The sequence below is a fragment of the Betta splendens genome, chromosome 3, assembly GCF_900634795.4.
Source record: "Betta splendens chromosome 3, fBetSpl5.4, whole genome shotgun sequence".
Lineage (NCBI taxonomy): Eukaryota > Metazoa > Chordata > Actinopteri > Anabantiformes > Osphronemidae > Betta > Betta splendens.
In genome coordinates, this window is record NC_040883.2 from 7383459 (window position 1) to 7404084 (window position 20626).

At 42.4% G+C, this 20626-nt stretch overlaps 1 long non-coding RNA gene across 2 annotated transcripts in view; it reads right to left on the minus strand.

Annotated features, from left to right (window-relative positions):
• Positions 1–8358: 8358 nt before the first annotated feature.
• The window catches only part of LOC114852407 (uncharacterized), a 30171-nt gene continuing 17903 nt past the window's right edge, over positions 8359–20626 (minus strand). The window contains exon 3 of one of the 2 annotated variants that reach the window (XR_003785390.3): positions 8359–10910. This is a non-coding gene — a long non-coding RNA (uncharacterized LOC114852407). Of the gene's footprint in view, positions 10911–17862; positions 19997–20626 lie in introns of those variants that run through there. The other variant, XR_008694208.1, reaches the window with a different exon arrangement.

A 20626-nucleotide genomic window follows, 5' to 3' on the forward strand; every position in this document is an offset into this window, starting at 1 on the left:
TTATCACTGCCAGGAGCAAAATGTAAAAAAATAAAAACTGAGTGTGAGGCACAAATAATATTGCAGATGTTTCAATTCATATTCATTAGTATGGTTGTGCACGTACTGTGCAGCTGCAATGAATGAGCACAGGAGCACTGAAATCCCACGTACAGGCTGTAAACGCGCCGCGTCTCTATATGAAATCAAATAAGATGGAACACGGCCGAATCCTCAGTTTGTGTTCAAGCTTGAGGTATCATTGCTCTCTACAGGAATGGAAGCCATTCAACGCGACCTCACAATGTGCACATTCTGCTCCCTGCCTCCGTGGTGACCCGTCAGCCAACACCAGCTCGCTCTCGGCAGATATCAGGCCGATGTCAAACAAAAGGACAAGGAAAAGATCAATGATCTGTTCATACGCTAGATTAAAACATTCTTTTTATGAAGTGCTTTATTGTGAGTGATGAAGGCCAAACATGCGTTAATACACAGAACAGCTTGGCTTCTGCAGCCAGTGTCAGCGGAAGCCCGTAATATAAAAGTTGCTGCAGTAAACATGCATTGCACTAACATGACCCTTTTTTCAAGCAGCCTGATGATGAGTTAGTTCTGTAATGTGCCAGCATTGGTCCATTTTGCGGCTATTACTGTTATAAGTGGTCGGTGGTTGTTGGGTCTAGATCAGCAAGGAGCTGCTGAGCCTAGTTGGTTAAATGGTTGTACTTACTTGAAATTTATAAAGTGATTATTTCCCAGCGGGAGGTTACACATGCAGGAAGAGGCTTTAAACCAAATGGAAACATACAGAGTTTCAGCAGCTTGTACTGTCACTACAGCACAAAACACATCTTGTACTTTCACTGCATTTTCATTATTCCGCAGCCTCTTTTCTTTCACACTCTTTCATGCTCATACTCATAAACATTGTGCTGGCAGTACTTTCAGCCCCACTGTCACCTACAGTAGCTTCAACATGCTGTACCTCATAAAAGGCATATTGTAGAAAAGCAAAAAAAATAAAAAATAAATAAAAAAACTGGCCAAGGCAAGCATGACATTAGAATGATATTGCCTTTGGAGTTTTATAAACCTGTGCATGTGCTGCTGGGAGCGATCCATGAAAGGATCAGATCTTCTCACAAGACGCTGTAGGAGTTAAAACGTGACTAACAGTCCAGACTGTGAGTGAAGAATAGACATTAATAAAAGAAGATGATGCACATTAGAGCATTGTGCATCATCTGCAAACAAATAACTAAGTAATAACCTGCATCGTCGAAGAGTTTATGAGGACACTGATGCAGGCGCGACAGTAACAGGACAGGATTTCTCTTCGACAGGCATTTGAAGGAAGGACGGGGATTTACTCATTTAAAGCATCATATATGTAGGAAGTGTTTATGGAACACGCTTTAAATGTGACTTTGATAGCTCTCAGCTTTCTCTGTACCACCAAGGACAACTCTCTAACACAGCCATGATGTATCTTTGTGTGATAACTAAGACAACCCCTACTGGTTTAGAAGCTATAATATTCATTAATGCATTCGTTTGACTGCTGTGACGCTCCCAGGCTCCGTGGCTCTGTATGCTTAGCAGAGACTAGTGATTAGTGAGAGTGTGTCTGTGGGGGTGGGGGGTGGGCAGTGTGCTGATTCGGAGCTTTTCATTGCCGCTCCCTTCCGTAGCCACGCATGACGCCAGTGGCTCTGCAGACTTTGAGCAGCCAGTCGTCTTTGAAGCCGCTGGTGAATACGGGCTGCACACGCGACAGCAAACAAAGAGTAATCAGGAGAGATGTGGAGTTGATTTTTAATTTAATGAGTACAACTAAACTAAAAATCACAACAAGGCTGGAAATACAAAACTCTAAGTTTAGGGAAACTAACACTTGAATTATGAATAATCAAACGTCTTAACTATTAAAAAATACAAAGTTACTGGAAAGCAGACGAAACAAACTAACAATACTAGAGATAAAAATGAATTCAGAGCAGGCGCGAACAAATCAATCTGTCAACACACTGACTGACAAGCTTAAAAACAGGGGGGCGGGGATGATACACATGGAGCTAGAACAGGAAACAGAACCAGTGAACATCAACGCACAATGAACCCACAGCGCCACCGATGGGCCGGAGTGGGAACTTTAACAGATACGAGCCAGAATAACTTTCAAAATCACTGAGGAAAAGAATAATTACTAAAAGCCTCCTAGAAGTATATTGTATTTAAGATCTCCATTTCATGTCTGTTTCATCCTCTGTGTCTCGTCAGCTTTTCACAAAACTACGAGCTGTTGGACAAGCCTTTAAATCACAGCAGGCGTTCTGTGACAAAAGATAAGTGGCTGTGGAGCCCCAGCCAGTGCTTCCCCTCCGCTCCGTTGGAAGCCTAACATTTGACGTGCACCTGATAATCCTTCATTCAACTTTAGCCAGTTTTTTTTTTTTTTTTTTTTACCTCCCCGCCCTCTCTTCGCTTCCCTTGAACATCTTTTTTTGCTGATATCCCACGGCTGATGTCTGCCACTGATAACGCTTGATCAGCCGTAATTACACGGGGTGAGGGAATTGGATCTGTGTCTATCTTTGAACCGCGTTTTCTGCCGTGGCTCGTTTCCTGCGCGGCCCTCTTTCCTGGCGATGACACTGGTTCCAGTGGCTGATGCAGATCCCCTTTTGTGTAACCTCACAGGACAAACTTAAGTTTCAACTTCTGTGTGCGTCAGGGCGGTGTTTCATCGCACTAAAAATCTTGGGAGCTGTGGCTCTAACCTTGGAGTGAGGTAGTGATGGACACCAACTCAGACAGAGAGAGAAAGAACCAGAGGTCACCTGTTCTTAAAAATGATTTACTTTACTCATTCCACTGTGGTTTCTTAAATTCTACTTAGCTGTTGTGAAGTACAGTACATAGACTGTACTCCTAACCAAAGCCATACTGTAGCCCTGGGTAACGTATTTTATCATTGCACAACTGAAAACCATTGATGATCTAATTTGCATGACATGGTTTAACCAACATGAAACCATTTACTTCAGTAACTGATCCCTTAAACGTCACAGATGCCCTCATGTCCCCAGAATTAGTGGACAACAGTGCTGTCAAATTGCTGTCAATTCATCAAATATAAGTTTAATTTCTCAGAGACCAACTCGGATGAACGTACTGGAGACGCATGAAAACTTGGAGAGAGCAAAACCCGGGAAACTGTGACAGAGGAGCCAATGCTGATGAGTAAACTACACAGGAGATAATAGTTCATGTTATCGCGAAGATAGAGGCTGTCAGAGAGTCGTTGTCTGCAAACTTCATTTTAATAGACATCCTGAAATATATATTTTTAAGCTAAATAATGCGATGATCGAAAATAAAAAAAAATTAAAAAAAAACCCAAACACATTCTCTGCCCGTAATTGCGAGCACAACACCAAACGCCTGACAGTGTGGTGGAACGTCCCAAAACAAGCCTTATTTACACCAGCAACTAGTCCCTGGAGGGAAGAGCCACTGAGATGTCATCTGACACCGACTGCAGCACAGGATCCAAAGTCATTATAATTGGAAAGGCGGGAGAAAGTTTGTCAGGGAGCGCGCTCGTGAGGGAGCAACTCGTACCCATTGTGTCAATCTTTTACGGCGGTGACGCTGGCACAAATTTGCCTTTGTATCGAGAGGTGTATTTGTACATGAATTATACATTAACGCTCCGTTTGGCGAGTCAGAGGCGCCGACAGCAGGCAGCAGCAAGTTACAAGTCGCAGCTAAATTGGTATCTCGCTATTGTTTATACAGTTTAATCCGTTTGGTAAATGTGATCATTTATTAGGCTCATAGTGTTTGGACAGACATTCACCTCTCTTCTCTATAATTTGATACAGCCACGCAGACAGATGGCATTAGCATGTCTTCTACATCCATTATTGTTAATCAGAGACTGGAGCGATTTACATTGAAAACCTGTCATGTTCGCTGCAGGAAAGCTGGAATTTACACATCAAACCGGCTTCTGGGGCCTCTGGGATCTCCTTACAGGGGTCTCGAGCGACAAATCAAGTTGATGTGAGTAACATTTACACTGTTTCTCCCCCCACCAGGACAGACCTGGGAGACCCGGCTGCTTTTTATGCAACGTCAGCCTCGACTGTGCAAGTATTAAAAGACTTTGGCCGAGCGCAGGGGGAGAAAGAAAACATTGACTTTAATCTTCTCAATTGAGCTGCTTGTGATTTGGGTGTTGATTAAACCGCTGCCAGATGACCCGGGGTTTCTTGCCGGGTGACCGGTGCAGCGCCGCAGCTGTTGCTTTTATGCTAAATCCCTCCGTGGAGACGGCGGGTGATTGTGGGATTAGCGCACAGGTTCGCTCCCCCTGCTCGGTGCGCTCACCTCAGCCATGTTTCATGACAATCCAGACAGCCCGAGACCTCGGTTCCCTCCTTTAATAGTCATCGGGGAATAGCCGACCCAATAGCCTCGTGGCAGGGAATGTGCGCACTCGTCAATGAAGGGGTGCTCCGTGCAAAATACCAGAACGTACAAAGCAAGTCTACAGGTGTGTTAACACACCTTGACTACATGACACGGATGCATGGACTCCGCAAGTTTAAATTAGCAGCCTCTTAGAGTCTTTTGCTCTAAAGCCAGTTTTAAAGCAGCAAGTTTTGCCAACCGATCACCTGGTCTTCCAAGTTTGTGAACACATAATGAATGACCTTGTGTAATGCAAACTGGGTACTCCTTTATTAAGTCTAATCTAATTAACGCCTCCTTTCACATATTATTAAGGAAGGCCAATAGACAAATGCGGTGTATGGGAGATTTGGCAAGGGAGTATAATCATAAACATGTCTTTAATTTCACAGCGGCCTTGATTGGTGCCGTGCTGCCGGTCACGTACCCCCGAAAACAGGCCGCAGCCTTGTCATGATGTACTGTATTCGTTTTAAATTACACACATAATTTAACAAACGTTCAGCTGGTTTCGGTGAAGTGATCAGTTCGTCAAAATGTCAATAGTGACTCTCCCAAAAAAGGGAAAACAAGAAAGATACAGATTGGTGTTGTTAAAAAATAAAAAGATGCATGTGTTTCCCTGTTCCGCCAACTTTGGAGGCGGGCCTCCCCCACGATGCCTCTGGATTGCATTGGTAACAATACGCCTGGGTCCCCGGTGCAGGAATTCACATTTTCATATCTAAGCCCAGTGATAGATGAGGCAATCTGAACAAGTTGCGCTGAGAGATACATCAGGTGGCCGACAGGTCTAGATAAAGGAAAGAGAGGACCAGGCCCTCATTGTCACCCGTCCGCTCCGCCGTGGATATATTGTGGCTCCCCCAAGACCAATAACTCACATACATATTCAAAAGGTATGAGAGCAGAGTGGCGCCCCTGGGGACGGAAGGTAAAGTAGCTAAACTCAAAAGCTGCCCAGGATTCAGCTGGCTGCGATTCCCTCCAACACCTTCTCGGGCCTGACTTACAGGCGCAAGGACCCGCCTCCTATGACACTACTCTGCTCTGAAACACCCTCCTATTATAAATATATAACGTTTTGCTAAACATGCACTTTCATAAGAAAGTTGACACTACCATAAACTTAGATCCTCAGGCATAATTTTAATTCCTGGATGCCAGTGATGAATATGAATAATTCATAGCCCAGTGAGACGGGCATTTAATGAAGCTATTGGTGATTTGACCTAACAAATTAATCAACGTCTAATCTAATTTATTAAGCACACTATGGGGTCAAAACCCCTTCACCCATTTATCGTTGTCAGAAAGTGTAAGTGCTGAGAAAAAAGAAAATGTTTAGCTCAGTTGTGTTGTCTCTTCGGCGATGAAGTAGCTTATTTTGAAGCTGTAGTCAGCTAAGCTACTGTACGTCTCATTGTATGCTGGGAGTAATTAAAACGCAACAGACAAAAAATAAATTTACTAATTTAGCAACTTAACGAGAGTCGTCAAACACGGTTCAATTGGGCTGACTTACACGTATTCTCTGTCCTCCTACAGTAAATATCAGTGAGATGTGGGCCATCATTTGCAGAATACTAAGCAGCGCTTTATGTCCTCAGACACATTGTTTCAAACAAAAAGCGGAGAATGGTTCAGAATTTAACTTGTAGAGCTCTCCATCAATACAAACCGTACAACTGCACAGATGCCTAACTGAGGGTCACGACCCCAAAACACATGAAGCTAAAAGGTCACAAGGTGAAAGGAACAAAACCTGTTTTAACGTTTGTATTAGAGATAAAATCAAGACAAAATTCTTTTCTTCTCTCTCTCTCTCTCTCTTGCTCCACTTCACAACTCAGTGTGCTGGCCTCATCCTCTCTCTATCATCATCATCATCATCATCATCATCATCATCATCATCACCATCATCTTCATGACATGGCACCTCCACTACTTTGATTGATCACTACCACCATTGACTAGTCCTTCACCTTCACATGAAATGATATTGTCCTCAACTTTCTTCTATATATTAGAACACATGCTTAGCTTTGAAAATTAAGGACCAGTCGTACTATACCAGTAGGATTCTTTTGGTGTAGTACTCATAGTTAAAGCAGCAGTCACCTGACCCTAAGTTAGATTCAGCATTAACTGCACACGGAGGCAGGAGCAACTCAGATAATAATAAAGTTATACTTTGATCTTTTAAGTCCATTTCATCACGGTGGCACCAGTCATATCAGGCTTTTATTGTGGCGTGTGTGGGCTGCACACACGCCACAGACCCACGAATGCAGATACATTATCGGGATGTGAGAAGGAAACAGAGACAGGAGCCTAATGTCTGAAACTGCACATTAGATAGTAGATGATCTAACAGCTTAACTTGCTCTTGCCCTTTAATTCTATTCCACGGTGCTCACTGTAAAAAGTTGTGAATAAAAATAGTAATACAATATGTGCACAATAATATATGTAGTAAGGTATGCAGTCACCTGTGTGTACTGTATAAGCCAGTATTTCCAGAGGGACTCTACAATGTCAAACAGGATGTACATCAACATCATTTGTCAGGCATTACTGCCTCCAGTTCACCGCACGCTCACAAGCAGCAGGCCCCAAAATGCCATTAATTACTCAGAGACTCCTGCAGTTCAGACACACTTCAAGTCTCCAACCCAATGTGTTAAACAATATAACTGCAGGAACACAGAGACCCGGCAGTTCATCCCAGGCAAAACAAACGTCAGTTATCTTTTAATAAAAATAAATGGACAATGTCACTTAATCCACCCTTAATATGGAGCCTAGGAGGCTACGGGACACGTTTTGGTGCATGGAATTGTGTGAACCACTCAGCTGAGTCATTTTAACAAGTTCACTAATAAATTCTTTAAAGCGGCTCTTGGGTTTGTTATGTACCGTGGGCCAGAGAATGCAACAGAGCAGCAGGCTTCTCAAATCAATCCGCATTTTAAACTGCATTATGCTGCAATTATCGTGTACAGTAGCTTTGATAGAAACGATGCTGACTGTGATGGATCGCCAAGCAAGTCTGCAAGATGATGCACATAAGTTACTGAAGGACAGTCTGAGCTTGGCGGGAGGTTAAGGCACGTTTTCCACTAACGTTAGAGTTTGTGGTTTGATCCCTAGCTCCTTTGAGAAACTGAACCCAAAGTTGTTGTTTGTTTTGCTTAAACAACAGATAATCTACTTTAATCCTAAGAAATATGAAACCTAATCATTGATACAGACTAGGAGGAACTCTAGCGTGTGGAGCTTCATCTCCCACTGCAATGTTTGTACACGAGTCTCATCTCATACTGCAGCAAATAAAAACCTGACTAAATAAGTGGAGGAGCCGTCGCCTCCACAGTAGAGGTCACGCTGTGGTTCAGTGAACACCACACAGCTCTTGACACTTCCTTCAGTGCTTCAACCTCGGTGTTGCGAGCCAACCTGGGTCTTGTGGCGCTGACACAGGAGGACGGCCTCCTTTGACGCTGCATCTTTTCATCTCATCTTTTCTATGAGGTCATCTTTGAGTGGGGCAATCGATGGAAATGTTCTCCTTGTCCTGTCAGTGTTGGGTCTGAATGCTGTTAATTGGCACCTTTGAGCACATTCATTTCCTGAGCAACATACACTGCGCCGGAGTATCGACGTGGATAGTAAACTCCTCCAGACTCGCTTCCTTGACAGACGAGTACTGACGGCAAAGAAAAAGCCATCAAATTAGAAAATGAAAAAGCCATCCACCTTAAATGCTTTGGTTCTTCCCCAGTACCTTTTATAGTAATTACAAAATATACAATTGAGTTGCAGCCATCAAATGATTTTTCTGCCAGTGCCATCATGGAATGACATTCCAATTTTATGCTCCAGTACTCTGAAAGACAGCAACAAATAAAAAGAGATCTTATCATATTCGCTATATGATTATGATATTGTTTGCAGTGGACACTTATATCACTGCAAGACAGTTACAGGGATAATTACATTATATTATAACAGAATAATTCCAAGCATGTTGCATGACAACACCATAATTATTATGTCAAAGTCAAGTATTTTTACAAAGATAAATGGTGGGTGGAACATATAATGCGGCGCATTAAAAGCAAACGTATGGTGTCTGTTTAGCTTTAGGAGATTTTACCCTTTGAATATGGATTTCATTTTGAACTAGAGAGTATTAGACGGCTGCCCTGCACAAAACCCCATCTAGCTGAATTTGATGTTATCCACAGCTGCACTTCCACTGGCTTATTCAGACAAAATGTGGCTTTATAGTCCTGTCAATCAAATCGTCCGTCTTAGCGTGTCCTAATAAAGTTATTAAAGTCAAACCGGCCACAAAACTCTTTAAAGTGTTGCCAAAATGTGTCTGAGACTTTTTAAAAACCCATCAAGATTCTCCTTTCTCTTTGATTGGACGCCCGCAGTGCGAAATCTGCCTCAAGTGCCCGAGTTTGATTTCCTCATCTCCCGTGTCTTTCCATGTGTAACATGATGTAACCGAGCTCATCCAGGCACCGGCGAAGCCGGGTAGCTGGCGCCGTGTTTATCCAGTGTACCTTTCCACGTTACATGACTCATTTGGCACGATGGATTTGATTATCTCCACTTGATACACAGCTTCGCATTTCTCCACTCTCATATTCATTTCCCAACAGCGTGACTGTACAGAATTAGCCCACATGTTACATCTTAAAAGGAATGTTTCAACTTCTTGGGAAAGTTCTGACGTAACTACAGTAAAAATGAGGAACAATTGGATGATTTGATCATCGTACTGTAATATTTATAAACAATAATAATATCAGAAAACCATTAAGAAAAGGTTGGAGGACCTAAAACACGAGAAGCTTCTATGCATAATATATCCAAGTTCTACAGCACATTTCTAAAGCATTATTCCCAAAAATACTGTATAAAACCTAGTCAGGTCAGAGTCATCACTTTGCTTGAAAAACACAAATAACATTCTCTCGTTTTTCAATTCGGCCTGTATTAAGCTGTCATCTGCTAAAGTCAACATCTCTTGTGGAGTGTTCACATTAAAAGCCAAGCCACAATGGTGGGGAGAGGATAATTATAAAGTGAACAATCTGGTGCATTGTTAAGTTGCAATAATGCTAGATTAGCATCAATCAGGGCAAACGGTACAGTGAATGAACTGGAATTAAGGGGTGAGTGAAAACAGCCTTTCCATTACAGAGAAACTGAGAGTGACACGACTCTGTTGTTGTATTGATGTAATTACTGTTGAAAAGACAGCAGATGAACACAGACGACATTTTGAGTCGGTGTAAACTGGGTTGGATTAAAATTAAAGGAACACTCTCCTATAAGACCAAGTAAAAGCCCCGGTGTCTCACGTTAGCTCACCTTTGAACCCATGTCCCTTCCTTAATTGTCAATAATTGTCATGGAGTCAGGCAGAACATAGATTGAGTGTACCGTGAGTGAGAAGGTATTCAAACAGAATTATTGTTTCCACGGCGACGGCATAATTTGATGTCACACACAGTAAAATCACCTTGTGCCCTTCCAGCCTTTGCAGTGTACATTATAACCATTACCTGACCCACAGCTAGTGGACAAATCACAAGCAGCCACAAGAGGCCATAATAATAATAATAATAATAATCCCTTATGGATTCATTCTGCTCCAGACATGAGACGAGATATAGATGAGGAGTGGCAGACAGTTACAGAAGGACAAGTCAGATGTGAAGAGTGTGAAAGCGTCTTCATCTGAGATGGAGGGTCTACTTGCGTATTCACTGTGAACTAAAATAATTTTATTGTCTGTAATACTGTACTCCACTAAGAGTTCTCCAAATTCCATTTATGTAAAGGTTTAACTGGACTAAATGCATTTGTTTACAGTGCTTAAAGCGTAGCGGGCTCTGGTTGCCACAGTCCAATTTACCACCTGGACTCCTGGATGATATTGGTGTCAGCCCACTTGCCATAATTCAACATTATCAGTTATATTTCTCTTGCACGAAGCCTCTACTTTGTTGCAGCAGATTCATGTTTACGACCGCCTACCGTCTTCTGTACTATGATTATTCATAATCCTGGAGTATCTGATGTCATCTGATAGATCACTTCTCTTCTGCGTCACGGGGCTTGACTACATCACTGATGCACAACATAAATAAATGATTGGAAGCTGTAATTACAAATATGTTTACTCTGACAGCGGATGGAGTGACTAGAACAGAGGTGCATCACTTGACCCTTGACAGCCTGTGTGACGTCCACAGGCAAAACAAACCGCAACAAATGTGTTAGAGGCGGTTTGAACTGAACCAGGGTCATTATCAAGAATAATAAAGCTGATCAAATCGGAGCCTTTCCCCACGTAGCTCCGCCTGCGTGTGGTCCACCTCGACCCGCTAGTGTTTCAGCGCCGCAGGTCTCCTTCGCAGCACATTCTACAGAAGGATAAAAATTAATAGGTGTGATATCAAATCAGTATCCAGCTTGGCATATACCCAACATCACAGCAAGTCAGATAAACCGGATCTTACAGCTTCATGTCTTTGCTGAAAGGGTCAAAATTAGATTGTTGCATTTAGTTTATTTTAGACTAATGAGGCGTTTTAGTGACTTGACTTGTTCACCAGCTCTAGTTTATTTACAAGCCCTCCCCAACCTTAATGATACACCATGTAACCTTGTTAGAAAAGTTTATTAGAAATATATTCCGAACAATATGTGGAGATGTGTGCAGACTCATTAAACAGTTCTGGCAGCAGCGGAGGAACACCTGCATTCAGAGATGACTATTAAATGAGTCTTACAAAAAAAGAGAATTTTATTTAAATAATTCTGTATTGTACAGTAGTTTGCGTTTCTCACAGTTGACTTATTTCATGAAGAACGTGACCTGCAGCTCTGAGCAAAGCGTGGTAGGAGCAGGGGAAGGTTGGACAACACTTCATGTTGTTTGAAGATAATTGCAATTTAATTGTGGAAGACGATCTTTTGAATCTATCTAATAAAAATACTTTTTTTGCTCTATTAACATATTAATTAGCAACAGTGATTCAGTGATTCATTGGTGTTTTAGTGGTTTTCTGCCTCCTACATCTGTGTCCTTGTGTCTGGCACACACCTCACATGAAGCACTGTTAATTTTAAATAGTGTTGAGGAGACGACTGTGGCTTTAGTTTTAAGACTACATATTACAGCTCCGATGACATTCCGTGCTCCGCTTTTTAAAACATCCTCCGGGTTGGGTCAATATTAAAGTGTCTATTAATTCGGAGCAAATTCTGTGAACTCGGTTTGATTAAATACTGATTCGAATGTTTGCCTCCTCCCTCCGCTCCAGCTCCAGCAGCGGAGAAGCGTCTTGGAGCAGAGCTCGGGTTTAAATGAGGGGGAAAAAAGGCCCGGTGCGGGGGAGACGCGTGAACTTTTAGCTCTGGTTGCAGACCAGCCTCAAAGGCTGCCAATGTGAAAAGGACCAACTGTGAATTCCCCACTGGGATGGGCCCGGTCCAGGGGGAATGCAAGCCAATCTCCAGCCCGCTCTGCTACCTGGGAACAGCTGCAGCCTCCATCTGCCAGCTCCTCGTGGCGGCTACCTGGAGGGGGGGGGGGCGGCCCACCCCTCCATACTGGAGAGCGGCTGCTTTGTCATGACAGAGAGGAATTTCGGCGTTTGACGAAACCAGTAGGAGTCCTTCCCTGGTTGTCGGTACAGTAAGTGTACGTGCGCGTCCTTTCCCTGACGAAGCGCAGACGCGGGACATTCTCCAGCGCCAGCCGCGATCTCACGCAGGGTAGGGTCATAATTGGAAAAGGTCCCTACAACTAATGGGGCATGCGGACACCTTCGTCGGATATCTTCAGGCCTTCTCAAACAGCTTGTGCTGGTCAACAGATGGAACGTGGATATGTCATGTTTACAAAGCAAACACCACGGTGCAGTGCAGCGGTGAGGCAAGCGAGGCACATTAGCCACTGTAATAAAAATCCCTCACTCCAAATACCGTAGTGCAAACATTCCTTTAGGCTCATTCCTCCCAGTAAGTAATATACGGCTCGCAGATGCAAATGAATGCATAACAACTGTTTACCATTTATATCAGAGGAAATAAAACGGGCCCTGGATCTCATGTCTCCTTTTTGTTCCTACTGACTCGCTTTTGTGCAGCTGCAGGATGTCAACATGTGATTATGACCACATTAGAGACAGACCTACTGTATAAGCATCAGTACAGACTAGATCTGTTTAACACTGGGGACCCATGTGCATATATAAATTCATTATGTCATCAAGTAGGAACCACCTGCTCGGCGCTCATTGACACAAACAGTGTGGACGTGGCCGCGCTGAATACACTCGATGTCGGGTGCTTTAGGCCATTTCTTCCTGCACATCATTCGTCTGCGTCTTTAGGACACAGGGAGGCCTGATTCATGTGTTCCACCAGATTCCCATTCATCAGGGCTCGCGGTGACATTACTTACCTAAATGAGTCGCTGCTAATTGCAATGAATTACCCCTGTGTTTGATACATTAGTGCAGCCTCAGTGCACACAGACGGTTCCATATTCTCTTATGCTGACCGCTCCGGAGGGACCCAAGAACAAAGTGAGGTGGGGAGTTTTTTTGTTGCTCTGGTGCAAATACTCACATTCGTAATTAGCCGATGGTGCACAAATGTGCACGCACGCTATCAAGGGTTTGGTTTGTTTGACGGAAACTAATGCTTTATAACAAATTACTAACATACTGTGTGTTCAAACCCAAAAGAGATCAGACAGTTGCAAAATGTGTTATGATTCAAATCAGTGGTTTTTGACATTATGATTATTAATACTAGTACACAATAATTGTTGCTGTGTTTTATGACCTTCGTGAATGGATAATTGGAATCAGTGGATTCAAATGATTCAGTCACAGTAAAGGGAGACAGACTGTACCCTGCTTCTCGCCCAATGACAGCTGGTGCAGGCCCCAGTCATTCCACCAGCCTTAAGACAAGCTGCTTAGATAATACATGTATATGATTTTATATCAAATACACTATTTTATCATAAATTTTAGGTCATTGAGTATTTGATGCTATTAAGAAGCAAAATCCACATAATTGAAGGGTGGACAAAACTAGCACACATATTTATTCACACTGTGCTGTTTAGATACTGGGAGTGGCCATAAAGACTGACATGTTTATAATTTACAGGATGATTTATGTAACCGTTTGATGTCATAGCTGCCATCACCGTTTCAGCGCGCACGGTGCCTTTTATTGAAGGAATGCTTCTTCTTTTTTTTTATTTAAGGCCGACTTCATGTCCTTCACACTGTGCGAACAGCGACTAAAACACCGATTCCCAGAAACAGACAATCCTTGTGCCGATTCACAAACCACTTATCTGTCTGCTTTGCCAAGCACGGTTATGTGAATAGTGAGCCGACAGTCAATTTAGGGCCGTCACAGAAGGTTCTCTGTTTTATTGCTGATGACTCTTTACTTGATGCTTTTTTGCTCACTGTCATCTACATAAACACATCTTCCCTCAACCAGTTCCTTACTACCATACTGTATATACAACTTCTTTTTGCATCAGACCCTACAGTAAATTCTATAGGCTGTGGTTTTATATACAGGTACTGTCCAGGCTACATCCAATCTACAGGTGAAAATCTGTGAAATCACCCTAAAATACATACATTCAAATGGCTGCACTTTAACTTTATTACAATGATGGCCCGCAGCCACTTGGACTGAGTTTTTACAATAATAGAGACCCAGCACTCTTCCCTTTGAATAATACATGACTAAGATTTCCTCCCCTGGTTGAGAGAGACACCTGTTCAATATCTCAGTGACTCACTGGCAGGGCACAGGCAGTATCATGGGAGATTTCAGCCTCATATAAAGCTCCTCTGCAATGCTCTGCATTTTCACCTGTCGCTTTATTTCCCGGCATATCCTGTCCCACAACAACAATTTAATAAGTACTGCTTTTGTTGTGTATGCATCAATGTCTGTGACAGCTATGGCTATTCAGCAGGGATGTTGAAAGTATTTGGCCTCCTGTTCTTATATTAAAAATATCTGTGTTACTATTTGGAATAAGCTTTATTGGAAAGAACAGGTGATCGGTCTAATTTAGTAAAGTTTGACTGATTTGTTGAAAGCAGGCAACTGTTGCTTGATGATGCCCTGTTTTCAGTTGAATAATAAAAAAATATATACTTATTTTTCCCATGACTCCCAGCAGGTTTCACTGTTGTTCGAAGAGGCCAGAATATCAGTAAGTGAAAATAAAGCGTGGCGTCCTTTTAGCGCCGTCACCATAATCTGGACCACAGGATGCCGACGGGAGGGAAGATGACTACCAGCAGCAGAGCCTCAGTCACTGCTAATCTTTTAATGCCACATACAGCAGGGGGGCAGTTGTGAACAACAACACCACGGATAATGAAACTATGACCAGCCCACGGGGAGACCAGAAGCAACCTGTTGTCACGCTGGCAGTACCGCGCAAGCCGAGGAGCAGGGGGACTCCTCCAGGACCAGAACCGAGCCCCCCGGGGTGAGCAGCACCGGGTTCCACGGCACCAGAGCACCCGGTAATCACCCTGCTATCAGAAGCAAGCGATTTACAAGCTAAAAGGTCAGACACATCCGTCACGAGGGCCCAGAACAGAGAAAAACACAGTTTATGTGGTTGGAAACTCAATGGAAGTCGTTAAGCTCTTGTTTTTGCAAGGGAATGACTAAAATGGAAAATTTATCACTAGAACCTGCCAACAAACACCAACTGTGTCAGCTGAAATGACAACTGTCGCTGGCTGATTTTCTCAGCTGTCGCAAGGTAATTAAATCTACAGAGTCTCACTTTGTTCGATTTTTTTTTTCGCGACAACATGTTCTACAACTTATTCTGCCGAGAGATCGGGCTCATAGAATAGATAATCAGCTCACTACAAGGTTTTGAGTGAGACTCAATCAAAACGGTTTCAGAGTTCAGGCTGGATTAGTTTTGGACCGTTAAGTTTTGCTGTAGTTTATGCATTAACATTGTAGTTGTTAACATTATGTCCATTTGTGGACCTACAGTAACTAGAGTGAGTTTCCAGCTGCTCGCATTTGTACTTTTTGAAGATCAAGCTTGTTTAAATGAGCAATCTATACCTTCATATTAGCTGAAACCTCCAATAATGACAGCTGCAGTGCGTTCCTTACCTTACGGTACGTTAAGAACACCATAGTGCAACCTACATGTGCCAATGATGACTGTCTAACAAAGAACCAGCATCATAAAAATGAAAAACAAACAAACAAAAAAAAAAAACTTGCCTTTTGTTTTGTGCGATGTAACTGACTGAAGGTCAAACTGTGTATAACAGCTCAGTCTTTTATGCTCTGAGTAATTACAAGTTTCCAGTTCATACTTTGGTTATTGATCAGTAAGTGTTAGGTTGTTCTTCATTTGGTCCACATTTTATATAAGACTTTACCATGAACTTTTTTAAAAAAAATGTGTTTATATACTTTTCTAACTACATAAACTTAAGCCTTTATATACAGTGCAGTATACCTGCACTATATACGGCATGTTTCCTAACATCATAACACTGTAATTTGATTTTATCATGAAAAATAAAGCTCATGATCATGGATTTTATGACTGAAATGACCTCGCGTGTCTGTCTTCATGCATCTTGTTTTCTACTAAAAGCCCAAGCTTTTCAAATGACACCTTCCAAACCCTGAGCAATATCCCACTAAAGTAAATGGCGACAGGTCTGGGTCATCCTTCAGTAGCTGGACCAGGCTCCTCCGGCTTCTCCCGTAGCCTTCACAGCGGAGGCCGGGGAGCTGTACTCACCGCTGAAACATTCTTCTAATTTACGTCTGCCAGCACCAGGAAATTGAAGTCAAAGGTTCACTGCATCTTGTGCCACAAAAAAAAAATGATCTGCTCTGGACCAATGTGTAAAGGAGAGAGGGCAAATTAACCTGGACACTTATAAATGGGACACAAAGGGATGAGAGTGGGTTTAAAAATTCATGAAACACACTGAGTTGCTGGTGAAGTGGCCACAAGTGGGGACAATAGATTAAAACCCTCAACTCTAATGGACTTTGTGTGTTTCTAATGTTTCTCTATGAAACTATTGCCTTCTGTTAACCTCCACCATTTCCTGCCCCCCCGACTGTATGTGTCACAACTGAATGTTTTTTTACTATTTTTGGAATTATTATTATTATTATTATTGTGTTTTGTATTATTTGATCTGATCAGGTTTAATTCTGGATGTGTGTCTGAATAATGTTTTCTATATCAACACAAGCACCACCGATTTCATTAACAGGCAATGCGGCAGTAGTGCCGCTCCATTAATTTCAGGTTAATTATAGTCACTTTATTGTTGACTCCATTTTTCTTCATGAGCCACACAAATCCTTGTGACGAATTCGGCACATGTCCACATTTCTCCCTGTGTTTCCCTGCACGTCATGCGTCGTGGCACTTCCCTGCTCCAGCTTTGTCCTTCTGCCTCCTTAGCTTGGCCACTGGCCCAAAAGTGCCTTGTAGTCCCTGATCTCCGAGGTAGAGCGAATTACCACACACCTAAAAACAGCCGACTCAATAACCAGGAGATTATCGGGACTTCTGACGGCGTCAGCAGCTGCAGCTGCAGCTTGGGGGATAGAGGCCAATAACCGAGTACAGAGAACTTCACAGCTTGAACACTCAACCAAAGGCCCCTTCCACTAAATCAAACCATTCACACTGTATAGAGCATCCAGGGAGCCGACGATGCGCTCAAAATAGCATGTAGCAGGAAAATCTAAGCGCTTCATATCTAAAACCCAGTCCAGCCCAGTACTGCAGTATATTTGATCTCTCCATCCATCTAGGAAAACCAACTCAATAAATCTGCTTCCTCTAAGAGCCTTTACGATCCATGTACTGTATATTCATGCATGCGTCCTGCTGTACTATTGTCTAAAGAGGCCATGCAGCGTTTTAGCATTAGTGGATCTTCCACGGTGAGAAATTGCTGCTGTGTAAAAATCCTCACAACTTCCACAGCAACAGTGCAGAAAGTTGCTGTAGCTGTAACTGATATAATCTCTGTTTAGTATGCATTTGATTCATGGGGTAAAAGCTGCAGCAGGTGCCGACCGAGGGATCTTCAAATGAATGTTGTATTTGTGTTTGCCTTTTACTCTGGACCCGTTTGCTGTGTAAGTACTGTATGATACAATTTGCTCTACATACACTGTAATCACCTGAGTACTTTCCACAGCAATAGACTGATTGAGAATAATTTTGTTTGATGGCGACCACTTGAGACACAGCCTCTATATTTACTGAGGAAGGCTGTTTTCTTTCTGCTTCTGCAACTTCATTTCATGCCCTTCCAAAATAATAGATTCTTGACTTTATGCAGAATGGAAAATCCCACTGCTGTTTTTCTTAGGTGTATTTTATCACTTAGGTCTATTTTCTTTCATTTTGTATACAGTAGTCAGTATAAAAAAATATTCCTGAAAGACAGCAAAGTCAGACTTAACGACTTTTGTTCTGGTGATGAAACCTTAGTTTATTTTTTTTTTTTTTTTGGTGATCACACCATAAATGGACAACGCTACAGTAAATGCATCCGCTACACATCAATGTGGATTGTTATTTTATCCCTCAAACTATTTCCAGAGGTGGTTTTGTAGGTTTTGTAGTCTAAGCTCCTCTGGTCCAAAAGGTGGTGAGGTGCAACCAGCCCTCCGGCATCTTGTCAGTCCAGCTGGACATGGAAATATACAGTTAAAAAAAAAAAAAAACCCTGACCAGACAGGGCCTGCTGGACAATCTGCAGACACATGCATACGGACAGGTGTGAACAACAACACCTGTGAACTCTTGATGTGTGGTTTGACAGATAAGTGGACAGACAAAGACTAAAATAGGGGAATAAGGTTTGTAAAGTTCGGTACCATTGATTTACAGGAAGTGTGCATTTTGTTAGGACCATAGCTCAGGAGGCCTAAAGGTTAAAGAAGCACGTTTCACCAGTCAAATCCGCTAAGCGAACAGACTTACACTGTTGCTACACCCCGGACACAAGGTCGGACGGACGTAGATATTCCATAATAAGACGCAATAACAAAACAAAAGCAGCAAAAAAAAAAAAAAGGAAATCAAACTTGGAGAAACTAATTCATTTATACATAGTGATGTGTATTGTTTTTTACTGTGCGTCATTTGTCAGTGAGCTCAGGCTTGACGGCATCTCGCAGCCATGTCTTAGCTTTTATACATAAAAGGATAAAATCTTTGAGATTCAACTTAAATGTTAAAAGTTTTAGTTTATCCAGTGTTTACAGCTCAGTATTAGTCCCCAGAAAAATTTGTTGAAATAAGAACTTCTGCTTTCATTACATAAGTGTGTATTATTTACAGCGTAGTGGCCACTGATTTCCTCACAGGCCCAGTGAATCATGAGATACTTTCCTTGGGGAAATCTTTGTGAAATTGAGCATCTTCTCTGTGCATTCAGTGCACATGAACACCATTAGGAACAAAATTAATTGATCCAGTGAACAGCGTAAAAGGACGTTCACACAAGGAGACACAGCAAAGCAAAGCGGTGGATTTGCTGAAAAACAGTCTGTGCCCGTCAGAGAAGTCAAGGCGTCTGCGTCGGCGCCTTACTTTTCTGTGTTTGTGTGTTCATTACTCAACAAGCAGCCCGACACCACCGGATCTTCCTCCTTCCCTCAGAGGGTCCTGCTTCTGCAACGCTTGAAAAATCGCCTTACGCTGTGAAAACAGTAACCTGGGTGAACTTGTCTGTCAGTCAGAAAAATAGACTCTTAGGAGATATTACGCTTGTATACCTGACTGCTCATTGACTTGGAGCTGTCAGTCTGGATCCAGCTGCTTCACATTTCATTCTAATTTATCACGGGAGCACTCAACCGTCCTCTCGCATTGGATCCGCTGCTCTACTTTCGACCAGTAGCGACAAGGAGATGATTATATCTGAGTGTTTACAGCTAGATTTTAAAAATATTTGCCTGCTTGCAGTTTTTTAGGGATCACTTTGATGTGAATAAAAGACAAAACCCATGATAAAACCTGAGATAAACGTGTGTGCACTATAAAAATATGCAAATAGGATGATAATCCTGGTGGACATCACGTACCCCCCACTGATGATGGACAGTGTTTGAGGTGAGTATCAGATTCATTTGCATTGGCTGATTTGATGTGCAGGACATTTTTTTTATCCTTGTGATTTCAAGGCTTGATTGCACCTCACTACTATTTACATTACTACAACCCGAAGCTGCACCACAGTGACTGCAGTAACTTGCCCGTGGACATTCCAACATGTAACATTGAGAATCCTAAGGTTGAGAGCTGTTTTATGTCCTGCTCAAACAGTTGGCGTGTGACTTCTGCTTACTGCTTTCTGTTAGTCCTGTAGGCGCAGTAGTGACAGGCCAGCTCTGTTTGAGGAGTTTCTGACTGGTACACCTTCGATGGAAAAAAAAAGGCATCCATTGTTATTCACTGCTTTGCTTGAGATGTTATAGTGATGAATCCATGATGTGTGTGAATGCACTTAAACTGAGCTCATATTCACAGGTGGTTTTATTATGGATCCCTGCTATTTTCAGGGCAATTTTAGCTCCAGTGTTGTTCAGCTGACTACAAAATAGAAATGGAGCCCATATACCTAACATCAAAACTAAAGCATGTACAGCAAACATAACACCAATAAGTCTAATACTGTAGTAAACTCCACTAAGTCATTGTGGGACTTATTAATGAAAACACTGTTCATGTTCTGAAACTAATACAGGTCTAAACGCATTTGACCTTTCATCAACGATTTCACTCAAATTGACTTTCAAAAATCCCTTCATAACTTTTGTCCTGTTTTCCACTAGCAGACAGATTGAGCAGGCAGCAGCAACATAAATCCAGCAAAAGGAATGTAAAAGCATTTCTCAGTCCACCCAGTGTACACGTCTGTGTTAATGGCAGATGACATGGTCATCTGAAGCAAAGGGAAAAAAAACAGGGAAACGGAGTCTGGTATTAGAAAAATGCAGAAATGAAGAGTTTTGTAGCAGCACAGAGGAAATAAATAGTAATGCAAAA